The sequence below is a fragment of the Tyto alba genome, unplaced genomic scaffold, assembly GCF_018691265.1.
Source record: "Tyto alba isolate M040663 unplaced genomic scaffold, T.alba_DEE_v4.0 Super-Scaffold_1, whole genome shotgun sequence".
In the NCBI taxonomy this organism is placed as follows: domain Eukaryota; kingdom Metazoa; phylum Chordata; class Aves; order Strigiformes; family Tytonidae; genus Tyto; species Tyto alba.
Window position 1 is genome coordinate 26,990,568 of NW_024881261.1, and position 15,431 is coordinate 27,005,998.

Here is a 15,431-nt window from a genome sequence, read left to right on the forward strand (position 1 = left end):
TTTTGTTGTGCAGTTGACTTTGTTGGTAACAAATCTTAGAATTAGATGCATGTTCTAGATAGAAAAGCAGCTGTTACAATACTATTGTCCCCGGTGTAGGGAAGGACACACACTCTACTTCAAAATCTTGCATTAGGGTCACATTCTTTCTCTTTTTAAAGTTCTTAACTTTTTCCTGGATTTCATGCGAGCAAATGAATTAAACTTCTAAAGGCTGGAAAAGTACAAAATTCCCCCAAGGATGCAGAGAGGAAAAGAAAAGGAAGGGTTGAGGGGAGACACCTTGGAACAGAATGCCGGGGGAAATTTGCTAGGAGAAAAGAATGGCAAGTTTTGATCACAGGGAAGATAAGAAATACAAAAAAATAACCACATCTTAAGTGATCCCAGAGGGAAAGATTGGTTTCCACTATAGAGATACTGACTAGAACAGGTTTGCCTATAATAAGCAGACAGGGCATTGTCAGAGTAACTTGGCTATACGTTATTTCAATCATTTCATTCACTGTTCCCCCTAATAAATTAAATTAATAATGGTTGTCTGACATAAGCCTTGCAGCCATAAAACTCAAGATCCCCTCTTAATAGGCAGATGAGGGACTTGCAAGCAGCATGCAGCTCATCTCCATTTTTGACCTTGTGCCTAAACAGAGACCTGCTAAAAGGAGGAGGGGAGTATGCACTTTGGGACACTAATTCAACTTAATGCTGAGTATGATTGAAGCTGTCTCTGTAGGCAGTAAAGTATACACTCCATAAGGTCTAGGAATAATGACATGTTGTAAATTCATTTAATTTTAATTTTAAAAGCTTGCTCAAAGGTAGAATTACTAGAAGCACTTCAGCTTTACTGTGGATCTTTGGTTTGGATTTTTTTTTTTTTTTTTTTAAACCTAGAGCCTCACCAGACAGCAGTTATTTAATTACAGCTTTGCCTTTAAACATCCAATAACCTGGATAGAGATTGTGTTACTATTGTGGGATCACTCAGAGCAGAAAGCATGTGAGTCACTTTAGTGGTTTGTAATTTTCCTTTATAATAAGCTTGGTTTAAACAAAAAAACCCTTATTAAAAAAAAAAAAAAAGTATTGTCCTGTATACTTGTATCTCTATAGTGTGTAGTCTAAATTCTGCCCATACAATGGGTGTGCTGAACAGTAGTAGATGAATGAAATGTGACCCATTGTCATAGCAGGCATGTGCTTGCAGCCCATGTAATTACCTATTTCTAGCCAGGCTGAAAAAACCTGTAACCTTGGAGTGAACTCTAGCCCCAGACCTCTACACTAAGAGTAGAGAAATGGCATGCTCCAGCAGTCACTTAAAATCAACACAACATCAGAATATACACTTTTCTCCTGAAGGCATGGACTTTGGTTCTTAGTTTATATTGGAAATGTAGTTTTCTACAGATTAACTGTCTTAAAGGGTTCCTCTAGGCTTTAGAGGGTATTATTATGTTATTTTTTAAAAACATAGAAGTATAATTTGCTTTTAAAGGCACTTATGATATCTGATGTCTGAAAACAGTCCTTGTTAGAGCCTACTAGCACCTTAGTTCTAATAATACTGCATTTCCACTAACAGAACTCTCACTCATCACATTTCTGCTTTATTCTTGTTTTATGCCAGTCACTCTATACTGTTTGATTTAGATATGTTAACAACTTCACTACTAACTTTCCTTTGATTTTGGGGAAGACCCTTGTGCATCTTTGTCTACAAGACTGAAGTAGTCATTAACTTTGACTAGTGAAAAAATCAATTTTCCACTATAGGTGTTTAAACTTTGCTATTTTTTGTAGTGTTGCTAAACATGTCTGTTCAGGAGTGAAGAGGTTAAGGTGTAGCAGTGCAACAATTCTGCTTTGGATTTTCTAATATTATCAGGTGTGCAGAAAGGCATGTTGTTGCATGACACAGGCAGTGTCTTCACAAAAATATATAAAAGCCAGTATTGAGCAACTTTTTATATAGCCTGGGCCAAAAGGGGTAGAGTTGCCCTTCTCCCACCAGGGATGGGTTTCTTGCTTCCTTCCCTGTGCCAGCAATAATGATGGTGGGGCTATGAATCTACTTCTACCAGTTCTCTGCAGTTCAATTAGGTGTTTGCCTGAGAGAGGCGTTAGGACCCTTCAGTTTAAGGGCATGGGGATTTTGGATGACTCTTCCTGGGGTCTGCCCACACATTGATCTGATCTTCAGTGAGCCACCTTTGCTTATGAAATCAGAGAGATGCAATTATCTGCTGAACTTCCATGATTTTCTCTTCATGGTAATGTTGTGAAGCAACTCTGTTAATTTGTTGCAAGCAATAATAGAATGCCACAGGAAAGTATTTATTATTTACCTGATGTACTTCTGATTAGGCTTTTAATTAACAGTTACAGAAGCTATTTTTGTTCTAAGAATATCTGCAGAAAAACACTGCATGGATTTCCTTGCAGCTCTACACAAGCAGATTGCACTAAATCTAATGTACAGCTGTGATTACAGTTCATTGTGAACTCTGTTTAAAAGAGTTAGCTATATAGTCCAAAGTTTTATGACAGGTAAGTACTGAAAGTAAAAATCATAGCAGAAAATTCACAGGTAGGTGGTAGGTAACTGTACCTACTGTGGTGAGGACCTGTGAAGATTAGATAACTCAGAGAATTAGTACTTCTGTACCTAAACTATTTCCTGAACAGGGATTAATTTATTCAAACACTTCTGCTTTCTAAACTTGCAAAGGGACTGGTATGTCACAATTAATGTAGTTTTAATGGTGGTGTATAAACCTTTCTGTTAAGGAAGAACCAGGAGGCAGCTGTCTTTAAACGTAGGGGAATCTGCAATAAGGAAACGTTTCTGAATGTAATTCAACAGTTGTTTTACTTCTAGCACCAACCCCTGATATAAATCCACTCTGGGAGGTAAGAGGGTACTTCTTTTCTTACAAAACAGATTCAATAAAATAGTGCTTTACACTAGGGTCCACTTGTTATACTGATAGGTCTTTCCTTAATATATTTTGAGTGTAAGGTAATTTTACATGCATTAACAGTTACAGAATTTAAAAGCTGGTATAAAGTAAGTTCTGTTAGTCTAAACGAGATCACTGCATTTCCAACAGCTTGGGAAGGTATTCAGTCCAATCTTGTGTTTAAACAGGAGCTATGCTCCTTCTCTGATTCATTAGTCTGCCCCCTGCCAGGAAATAACAGTGTATTGGTTGCTTCCTGGGGAAGGCAGTTCTCACCTATGGAGATAGAGAAGCAGTAATAGATAAATTGGGAGGAGGGAGTTGGTGTATGTGTCTGCCAAGAAGAAGTTCTGTTTTTCATTAAGGGGTATTTGGAGATCTGCAAGTGTCTCAGTTTCACAAAAAGAAAAAAAAAAAAACAACTTGTTCTCTTCTGTAAGACAAGATTAACGTAATGATGAGCAATCTATACCTGCTTTGTCCTAAATGCCATAATTAATTGTGTGAGTATTATTGGAAAGATCTTTGAATATAGGTTGCTTCTTATGGAGAGAAGCCTTGTTTGTCTGTTAAAAATTGGTATCTGTCCCCATTATCAAGGCCTAACAAGAGCCAATATTGAGCAAGTCATTTTTTTTTGCTGCCTCACTCCTTTTTTTGGGTTTTTTGGTCCTTTCTCAATAGCCATGAAGAGTAAGTACACCTACACCATTCCACAGCATGTCTTTCATAGAAGTGACTCAGCAGGGATGTTCAATTCTTTCTGACCTCTGACAATCCCTTAAACTTGTGTAAAGGCAGAAAGATCTCTTAATATGAACATTCTTGTAGTGGATTTTTATAGCTGCTACTCTACATGTTTCAAAATGGTAAGTTCAGCTCTTAATTCTAAGGAGAGGATCAAGTGACAAGAGAAGTGAACTCTGTACTTAACTTGCAGCTACCTTCTGGAATAGTTTTTCCACAGCTTGACATTTCCCTTATTGTAAAGTGTATCACTCCCCATGCATTAGGCTCTTTTAATTTCAGAAGCCTGCCAGGACTGACGTTTTGTAAATCCATCTACATGTGTAATCCTTTCCCATTACTCTGATAAATACTTTGACTCTTCTGCTCTAAACCAGAGAACTAGAGAAAAATGGATCACTTATTTTGTAGGGAAGGAAAAGTTCTATCTACAGCCAGAATCAGTCAACTCTTCCTAATCTTTTGAAACTATGTTACTCAGTAATAAACATTTTTTTTTAGCAGAACTGAGATAGAATCAGGAAATTATTTCTTGCAAAAGCCCCAACCTATAAAGTTACAACCAGAGCTCCAGCTTAAAGGTATTTTAGATCAGGCTTGTAGTGCAGTTTTAACATGTAGACATTCTGGTTTAGACATCCCATTGTTGCTACAGGATGTTATGAGCTTTTACCAAAAAGATGACGTCATTGACACGTGCCTGGGCTTTTAAATTTGAACTTCAGAGTGGCTTTGGAGGGTAGCTAAGTATATACAAGTTACAGATTAATGTACCAGGGCTGTGTGGTAAACAAAGTCCTGTCTGTCAGTGCTTACTAATTTGTGTTTATGTGAACATAAACTGAAAACAGTCTAAAAGTGAGTTGGAGTATATCTGTAAGATCATTCTGTTCACCTTTTCTTTATTCTTTCCATGAATATATGCTTTGCATAATTAAAAATGTCAAATACTATAATAGCAATTGTAATACTATATATTCTAAAAATCCTGTTTTTCTCGGTACTGCTTTCTACAGAGCACATGCTTACATGAACCCTACCCTAGATGAAAAATGGCAGAGACAAAGCAGACTATCCCACATTTATAACATGATTGCAAGGTTAGGATTTGTCCCCAGAACACTTTTTTTTTTTTTTTTTTTTTTTTAATTGTAAGACATACTAGAATAAAATCTGTAACTACTTAACATTATAGTCTTTTAATTCATGGCTAGAGTTGCTAATGGCTGCAATGATATAAATAATAAAAAATAAAGTGACAATATGTGTGAGGTTTGCTTCATTAGACATGTTAGTGATGTAAACATCAAAGAGACTAATTCTTAATTAAGGTTAGAGGGTTTTAAAAATATTTTCTTTGTTGGTGAGGTTTTTGTTTTAACACTTATATATCCATTTATGTCCAGATGAGATTTATCCCAGGAACAGATATTTATTTTATTATTTACATAGTAGTAGGTCAGCAGCGAGAACCTTACTTTGCTAGACTTTGGACAAGCCTATATTAGAAGAGAAATGGTGCCACAGCTGAAGTAATCCACCATCAGACCTGTCAATCTAATTTAAGTATAAGGTTCAGTTGGCCCCTTTCTCCTTGCTCTGTGGCACCGATACCTCGTGCACTTGCAGTGTAACCTGTAGCATGCTAGTTGGGGACAAGTACAAGAAGGTTACAGGCCAACTAAGTTAGAGCTTTCTAGAGAACCCTGAAATGAAAATGGTCTCATTGCAGGACATATTTGCTGTCAGCAGTCTGCCACTGTCCTGTGACCTGGTGTGTCTGCTTCTAGTTGCTTGGCCTTAGATGGGAAGTCATTTGTGATGGAATTCAGGTATGCAGGGAAGGTAGCAGGGCAGGAAAAGGAATGAATCAGTTTTTGGGACACTGATCTAGGATATATGACGCCTAGATGCAAATCCTTGTGCTGTTGCATCTTTCCTATGACAAAGCTATGAAGAATATCTTTTGAGCCACTGGACTTCAGGCTGTTAATATCTCTGTTCCTCTCTTTACAATATTAGCAATACCTTACTTATATGGCTAGAATGAAGTTAAGCAAATTAAATGAATCATGTGTTTCAGATATGCTTATAAAGACCATATAAGTATTATAAAAATAAGGATGATATGCCAAAGTCTATGGAAAAAGGGGGCAATGTATTCCACAATTGTCAGCATCTAGTGTCCTATACACTTGAACAAACTACCTGTACTATATAGTCTTCCCAGAATCTGCTTATGTGCTGGTTTATATGAACATGCAGCTCTGAAAATACAGTTTGTTTTTCCTAGATTCCTGTTTCTATCTGTATTAACATTTTATGACAGAAAATAAAAAAAAAATTTAATAGTTTAAGGGGAGGATGTAATTTTTTGCTAGAGGATGAAACATTCCATTTCTTCTTAGGAGATGTTATAAACCAAAGAAAACATGAGATAAATGAAGATACAATTTTATATTTACAGTGTACAACACTCTCACCAAAGGTGCCGCTTCTTTAGTCAACCTCCTATGCCTCAAACTGACAGTAATTAGGATTACTGTAATAAAGGGGACCCTGAAGAATATTAGAATGAAGCTTGTGCTAAAATATGCCTAAGCTTTATAGATCAGACCTAGCACTTTGAATATCCTTTTGTAATGAAAAGAGTCCTGGAATATATAAACCATCAGCTTTAAAAATGCTTCCTGGGGAGAGAATATGTTTGGATATTTTGGTTTTGATTTTGATTTCTGTAAGGTAAGACACTATGAGCAAATATGGAATCTGAACTGCTGTTCTGGGAGATAAAACCATACTACTCTGTTAAAAATTGTTTTTACTTTTGGTTGTCCCCTCCCTCCCCCAACTTACACTTTATGAGATTCTGGTGAAAATGTTCTCTTGAAACTACTCTTGACTCATGAAATAGGAAGTAAAGATTTCATAATCAAGATGTAGCTTTATCACAAAATACTTACTCAAGTCAATGTTGCAGATGTTTTTCTCTTGCAAGCAAGGGGTTAAACTTTATAGGAAGTTTGGCTGTGACTTTGGGCACTGTAGGCTAATGGGATTTCACTTTATGTGCACAGTTACATAAGATGTAAGTGGGTCTGAAGCAGCCTAACTGATGGATGACTCTTCTTAAGATGGCACATTACCACTGGTGCCAGATCCTCCTTATCGCACTAGAGGAGATGTGGCAAGTGCAATGTTCTCACCAAAGACTTCAGAATACCTTCTCTGGCTGGCTGAAAAAGGATGGATATGACCATCTTGCAGTTTTCTAGTGCAAGTCTTATGGCAGATACATGTTTTTTCTTTTTTTTTTTTTTTTTTTGTTTGTTTGTTTTGTTTTGTTTTTAAACTATAAATTATAAAATATATTATTTTCTTTTTAACACGTACTGAATTTTATTTTAAAGTACGGTTAATATCTGGATCCATTTATTTCTTTGTATATTTTATTTTCCACTATCATTATCCAGTGGGCTGACTCAGTCACAAAATAGGCAGGAAGACAGAGTAAAGCCAGAAGATGGTAGCCACATTGGCAATGCCCTAAATCCACTGCCTGCATATTTTAGGACTGCCTTGAACTTACATGGCATCAAAAGGTATATGCATGCTTTCTGTAAAATTGCCCTTTTTAATGGAAAAATATATATTAAAATTCTCCCTGGAGTTTGTCGACAAGAGTGTGCTTTGAGAAGGTCCTTGGGCACTACATAAGATATTATTGCACTTTATAAACAAAAATACCTACCCCTTCCCCAAAACCAAAATCAACTATCCAAAGAAACCACCAAATTTCCTGCCTTTTTTGCTAATTTAGGCATATTCATATGAGGTGTTTTCCCCCAATAATAGATACAGTTGCCAGTATTTTCTGGGATAGGGAGGTAAAACTGTAAAAATCACCACTAGCTTCACTTACAGCAGGCAAATTTCAACTTACCATCCCTTTGGCTGTCTCTAACACTAGCTGCTGATAACTGAATGTCCAATTGTGGTAGTTTGAGTAGTTTTGGCTTTTTATTAAAACAGTGAGACCCTAGATTTCATAGTATGTCTGAGTAAACCTCTATCTAAACATAGAAAACATAATCCTATGCTCATATTCACATACTATTCTATATAACAAGGTTAACATAATTTTATTTGTTGCTAACTATTGAGCAGAGAGCGAGAATACCAAACGTACTTAGTAATTCGAAGCTAACATAGATGTATTACAGTCATAATTTCTAATATGCATATCTACATGCTTTTAGCTTGAAGATGTGCTAACATTTTTTGAAGGGGTGTTTTTTATATGTGTTCATAGATAATTTGATAGTGAGGAGCTCTATCCATTTGCTGCTGTTGTGGTTTGAGCCTGGTCAGCAGCCAACCACCACACAGCCACTCTCTCTCCTTTCTCTTCCAGCAATGAGAAGGGACAGATGAGCCAGGCTTGGAGGTCGAGATAGGACCGGGAGGGGGAAAATCATCCATTATGGTCACGAGCAAAAGGCAGACTCATTAGGGGAAGAAAAAAAGAACATAGATTTATTACAGACACTAGCACCAACACTTAACAGAGTAGGACTGTGAGAAGCATTGCCACATCTTGAGAACATCTTCCCCCCACCCCTCCCTTCTTCCCGGGATCAGTTCTGCTCCCGATATCTCTACCTCCTCCCCCAGTGGTGCAGGGGTAGGGAATGGGGGGTGCAGTCAGTGCTGCCACTTCTTCCATCTTTGGTGGGGGGAGCTTCTGGAACTTGTTCCTCCTGCTCCATCGTGGTCCCCCTCTCACAGGAGACAGTCCTCCACAAACTTTCTCCGACTTGAATTCCTCCCATGGGCCGCAGCGTTCCCCACACTGCTCCGTCATAGGTCACTAACTTCCTCCAACTGGATTCTCTCCCACGGCTTCAGCCCTTCCCGAGCTGCTCCGGCGTGCAACACCCCCACATGCTGCAATCCTTCCAGCACTGAATTACAGCAGCGGGGCTACCTTTTCCTGTGAGACCCCGGCCTTCTTCGGGCACAGAACCTTGATTATACCAAGCAGGAGCAACAGGCCATAAATAAATGTCTGCTCCACCGTAGATCTTCATGGGTGGCAGGGGGGGGCCGCCCTGCCATCTCACCACAGGATACAGGGGGGCCTCTGCTCTGGCACACCTCCCCCCTCCTTTCTTCCTCCGTTCCTCCACTGACCTTGGTGTTCACGCAGCTGCAGCAACTCCCCCTCACAAGTCTGACTGCCCGTCACCACGTCCCTTCTTAAATACGTTATTGCAGAGGCGCAGCTGATTGGCTCAGCCTTGGTGCAGAGGTGGAGCTGACTTGGAGCTGGGGGAGCTTCAAGAAGCTTCTCACAGGTGGCCACTGCTGTAGCCCCCACCCCTGTTACCAAAAAACCCCATCACTCAAACCCAGGACAGCTGCATATTGGGTTTGAGCCTTATGAGATCCCTATGTATTTTCTGGGGCATTCTGCCAAACAGGAGTGTGACCTTTATGTGGATTGCTACTTTCAGATGATAAACAAACCTTGTTGCATGGAAAATACAAAGAAAGTATGAAGAAAAAGGATCTGGCATGGTTGAGAGGAGGAGAACTAGAGTAAAAGTTGAGGTAAAGTTGTTACATAAGAAATCTTGGTATAGGGAAAGGGTGAAGGGTGAGAAAATAAATTGAAATGGTAGGAGGAAAAAAAGAGAAGAATTGAGATAAGAGTACCAAAGGGACAAGGAGGATAGAGGAAAAAAGATGTGATAGAGAGTGAACATCTAAAAGACCAGAATATGCTGTTTGTGCCCAGCACTACTCTTCACAGCCCTGGACAGAGATCAGGGCAGCAGCATGGTAATGGGAATGCGGTTGCAATATCTAAACAGTTGAGCCTTCTACTTCTCTGGTATAGGAACTGATAGCCCCATATGCAATTTTAAACAATTTGCATACCAATAATCTTAAAACATATTAAGCAGAAAGAACAGATATTAGAACTCATGTTTGGTGGAGCGTTATTGTTCCAATTCATAATCTTATAAGTTGTTTTTTCAAGTGTACTTTGGAGAAGCATAGAGCCATGCAAACTATATGTAAATCTTCATATTTGTAAAAGATTTTTTTTTTTTTTTTTTGACAACTGACTTCCTTCTTTATTCCTATTATTTTTACTCTTGCCTTTCAGGAAAGCAGCTGTTTGTGTATGTCTTCTCAAGCTGCTTTGTAAAGAGTCAGGAATCAAACTAGTTCTGTTACTTAAAATAAGCTCCTTTGACACACATAAAAGCATTCATCAGTGTTCAGTAAGTGTCGCTGTTGTAACAAAAAAGTAAACATAAACAGTTCATTTGTGGTTTTAAGACCATACTCTGAGATATTAATCTGTAGCAACTGAATGTGAGCTGGCGATTAAAATCAACTGTTCTAACACTATGTTTCTGGCTGGAAACAATCTGTCATTATTAAATTGATTTCTTTGAACTGCTATTTACTGTTAAGATGAACATTTTTAACAATTACATTTACAGTGCAAATCATAAATGTGATTTATGGTGTAAATGGTTAATTTACTGCAGTTGATGGTGCATCTTTGCTGTCACTTACTCAACTGTAAATTTACACTATTTCAGATTTATTTTTCACATAGCAACTCAGCACTGAGAGAAGGAAGCTCGGCCACAAACAATCAAATGGGCAGATCTTGGGACAAAGTCTGTGTTTTTTCTACCATGAGAAATATGGAGGCAGCTCACTAATCGAAGGCTTCAATTATTTCAGCCTGCTAGTTGCCTTTGATGTTACCTGCAACATGATTTCCCTACTATGGACATCTTGTAGCAGTGAGTGCTCAAAAAAGGAGCATGCTCCATAACAATTCTCCCCTCGTAAGCAGACTATTGAATGAATAAGAACATAATATTAGAGAAGGATTTTCTGATTGCCCCACCAACTAGCTGCCTAGTAACTTCAAGCAATTGTACAATGGTCAGTTAGTGGAGAGGAATCCACAGAACTTCTGTATGCATATATACATATATGTATACGAAATATACAGTTTCCATATGACACAACATTACTAAATATTTTACGAAGACTTTAAGTACATATCTATGTATATAAGACATAGAAAGCCAACAGGATAGATCAGTGACCCTGTAGTGACAATGGATGTGTTAATGAATTTTCTAGATGATTCTCTGGTTTGTAGGGCTACAAAAGTAGGAATAAGCAAACCAAACAAACACCCCAAACCCCAAACAAACAACAACAAAAAAAATACCAACATGAAAACCCCAGCTCACAAACCAGGTCTGCAGCACTCTGTGCAAACCTAATCTGCATGAAGAATGTTTCATCCAGAAACCTGGTGATAAGTTAAAATGTAGCCATTAGAGGAATATGTATCTGCAACATGTTATTATCATTAAAAGAATAGGTACCTGAATTCTTTTTTGAGATGCATACAATTTCCTTTGTTCAGAGGAAGATGTTTTTTTCCCAGTTTTTCTGCTTTTACACAGAATTGAAACTATGCAGTGACTGGGAAAAGTGTATGCTCTCCAGGCTTCTGTAGGTAGCCAGAAATGTTCTGATGTACAGGATTTGTAAGTGCAATTATAATGGCAAGAAACAGTGATCTAGTTTCAATTTTGGCTCTGTCTATAAGAAGTCACATCAGATACATATAGATTCAAATTTCAATATTAAGGTTCTGTCTATGAAATTTCCCTGTGCTATCATTTGGTCTCTTCTTAAATTTGAACTCCAATTTAAAAGCAGTGTTAGGTTTAGGTTTTTTGTACCCGCTACTCTAGAAGTGTCCTCTTGCAGGACTATTTGGAATAATATTAATGACTAAAGTATAACCATTTGATCCTTAATCTGTTTTAAGAAGTTTTTATCCCTCCTCAATATTTATTTCTAAACACACTTCTGAAGTCACATATCCTTTCTCAGCATTTATTTTGCTAGCAAAATAAAGCTGTCCTCTTTTAATATTGACAATTTAGTGAAGATTTGTAAAATGACACTCATTTGGTAGACCCTTAAATCAAAGCACCAACCTGCATATCCCAGAGCCAGAGAGGAGTACAGTTGGTTTCTTTGTTGGGTTTATATACACACACATATATATATAGGTGTACATAATAATATGTTATGTGCTTATGTACAACTACTGGTCTATCTTTTGAATTTTTATTATTTGCATTATACGAGCCTTTAGCACTCCTCAGAATGTGATAGGCTATGATAGTTGTCAAGTAAGGCTGCTTTGGCTACAGCCCTGTGTGACTCACAAGCCACTTGGTGCAATCAAAAATAAAACCAAACTTGATATTTGATTTTTTCCAGCTAACCTGAAAGCTAGAATTTTGGAACTCTGTGTTCTTTGGCTATTTCTTATGATTTCTTTCATTTAATTGATGCTTCAGACAGAATGCTTATGTTATTCTTTAATTTGGGATTCTGAACAGCACTGGAGTTAGGAACTTTCATCAGTTCCTGAACTGTAAAGCCAAGTGCTCAGTCTCTCTTTAAAGACAGCTGTTTCCTTATATACATGAGTTTGGATTTGTACACTTTACTATTACTCAAGCATGGTCAAGAAGGCCACCATTAATGCTTCAGTGTCTCAGTTTATCAATCTCTAATTAGATATTAAAACTTTCTGATTTCACAAGGATATTGTCAGTTTTAATTCATTACTGTCTACAAAATATTTTTGAACATCTTAAATGCAAGGAACTAACCAGTGTCAAATGTTCAAAAGCATGAGTTCTCTGGAACTGTCTAGTATGAGCAGTGCAGCATTTCATTACATCAGTTTCCAAGGAAATAGTTTACCTGAAATTACAGCATGTTGGGATTTTTGGATGTTAATGGAAAGGCTAATTTCTGTGCAAACACAAACTTTTGTGTTGTGACAGCATGAAGTTTTATACTCAGTAGCAGGAGTAGGGCTTGAAGGAGTGTAAAGACATGGAAAGCCTGAAGGCTTAGATCTCACCTAGTGAAAGGATAGAAGAGCTTAGAGCTTAGTTATTCAGAATATTAATAACTGTGCAGGGGATATTGTAACAGACTCCAGTTCAGTATCTACTTGATTTAAAGTTCCTTTGCACAGCTAGGCAGCATGAAGGTCTCCTTAGGGATATATGAGAATCTGGCTCTCCAATACTTTTATCTGATCTCTCTTTTTGAGTGAAGTCAGTTCACAATACAGAAAAGCAGTGTCTTTATTAAAAAAAAAAAATAAAAGAGGGGTGGAAGCTTCATGAGAAATGCACAAGCAATTAATATGGATACTTTTTCATTACTGTCATTGCTGCTATGGCTTTTAACAGTTTTACCTGTGACATGACATTTTAAACTATAATTTCACCATGATTTAGAAAATACAAATCAATCAGCACTTAATCTATTTTCACAAAATTAAAAGGCATGTGGAAATATGAGTGAAAAATTAGCAATGGAAGTAGCACAGAAATATCCCTAGTTCTGTTAACAACAATCATTTACATTTATATAGCATTTTTCATTCATTTTCACTCATTTGTTAGTTACCAGGCTGACATGCTTGTATGGAGGAACTTCAGTCGCTTCTGAGGTACAGGTGGTGATTGCAAAGCTTTGTGAAGATGAAACACTTCACCTCAGGTAAAGGATCCAAATGGTGAGAGGGAGTGCTGAGGTTAAATGGGATCTGAACCTGATATATTTATTCAACTTAATGTTTAAGTCATTTATGAAAGAGTAGAAAGCTAATTCTATAGAGTTGCAGGATGAACATTTATTTTCAATACATTTAACTCATTTCAGTTATGTCATGGTGAAATGGATTGCATCAGCATGGGTGTGAAGAAACCTAGCTTTGTTTTTGACTCAGTGTGTGATGTAAACCACACTGGCTCATGTCTTGGCAAACGGACAGTTACGCCTGTTGCTCAGGATCCAAAGAAAATACTACAAAGACATTTCAAAGCAGTTGATTTGAAAATAACCTGCTGTCTCTCATCTGAGCTGTGGCTACTTTAAAAATGAATTGTATTGTCATTTGGGCACACTGTAGGTGTGTTCTACAGGTATTTTAAAGTTCTTCAGCTAATTAATTGCCTTATCTCACCACCACAAAATGTAAATGCTCAAATTAAGGCTCCCTCCCATCCTGACTATTTTAGAGTTTGTGGTGGGGTTTTATCTTATTTTTTTTAAGTCCTGTAGAAGCATCTTGGGAGTTTTGCTGTTGATTTCTGTGATACATGGGTTGCGGCTGTGCAATTTGTTCTATTTCTTCAAGAGCAAAACCTTGAATCTGGAACCTGTAGGAGGTTCTTGTTAGAATTTCAGTAGTAACATATCACCCTTATTAATGAGCTGTTCATAAATTACACTCCTAAAGGCATTTACATCTGAGTGTATGTATTGGTGTTCATATGAGGATTTTCTTATGCAGATTGACTATTCAGTGATCCGGAAAGCACTACAAAAGGAGATAGACACTGGAACAATAGACTATTTATATCTCTCTGATTCTAGCAGAGGTCTGTTAAATGATATTTGTTTGTTTCTTTGTTCCTTTCTTCTCTCTATAGCTCTTTAGTCTCTCATTTGAATGAAGGGGTTGGCTGGGTAATATTTTATTCTGTGAATTTCAGGTAATGGAGAACAGGGACTAGTGGCTGGCGGGCAGTATTAGGCAGTTTACAGCAGGTGGCACTATTTAGTGACTTTTGATTAAAACTTTATTATTTCAATACACATGAATATGTTGATCTATGATCATTTTTCTATTGGCTTTTTATGGAAACACTAAATAAGGTGTTCTGAATCTGAAGAAGTATACACACACGTGTCCTTTCTTCTAATGAATGGTAACAACTCTAGTGTACTTTCCTGAGCAGATCAAACATGTCTGTTAAAGACTCTTCTGTGTTGTGTTATTAATAATGAATGAGACCTATCTTGATGATTTTTGGCATTATGCTTGGACTATTTATGATCAACTCCTGTGAAACATTCTGAAGGAGTAATAGCGTTTAACTTCTATGTAGTGAGAGTAACATGTTTTTAAAGGGCTTAGAGGTCTCTACAAAAGAAGATTATTTTTTAACATGCAGCTTTAATGTCCTCTTTTGTCATCATGTCATGAGAGGCAAAATAAAAACCTGGTATTGCTTAGATGATACCTCTCTTTATGACGGAAGGGAGATTTGTTGTTACATTGCATTTCCAGCATAGCAATTTACACAATAAATGCAAGTTCCGTTAAACACAGTGATGAATAAATGTGTCTAGGTGCATACACATATGTAGACATTTTTAAAGTCACAGTCTACTCTCACACTAGTTTTGCAGTGTGGAGATTTCTTGGAGCCTCTTGACTAACATGGATGTCAGTAAAACCAGAATTGAGCTGATTAGACTTACACAAGAAAAAATATAAATAACATTCTCAGCTGATTTCATATTTAGCATGAATGTTTAACAGCTGTAGTTAACCTAAACATGTCTGAAATGCTGCAGATAAATTGCTTGGTGATTTTTTTTTTTTTTTTTTTTTTTTTTCTCTTTTAAAAAAATAGGTAGTTGGGGGAGAAAAAGCAGTTTGTCAGCAAGCACTAGTTTCTGCCATTGCTCTTTTTCTAATGTAACAGAGTTATTTTTAGCAGTAGAAAGTGCAAAACATGTTTAAGAGAAATAGGCTGGAAAATGCGACATGCATAACCC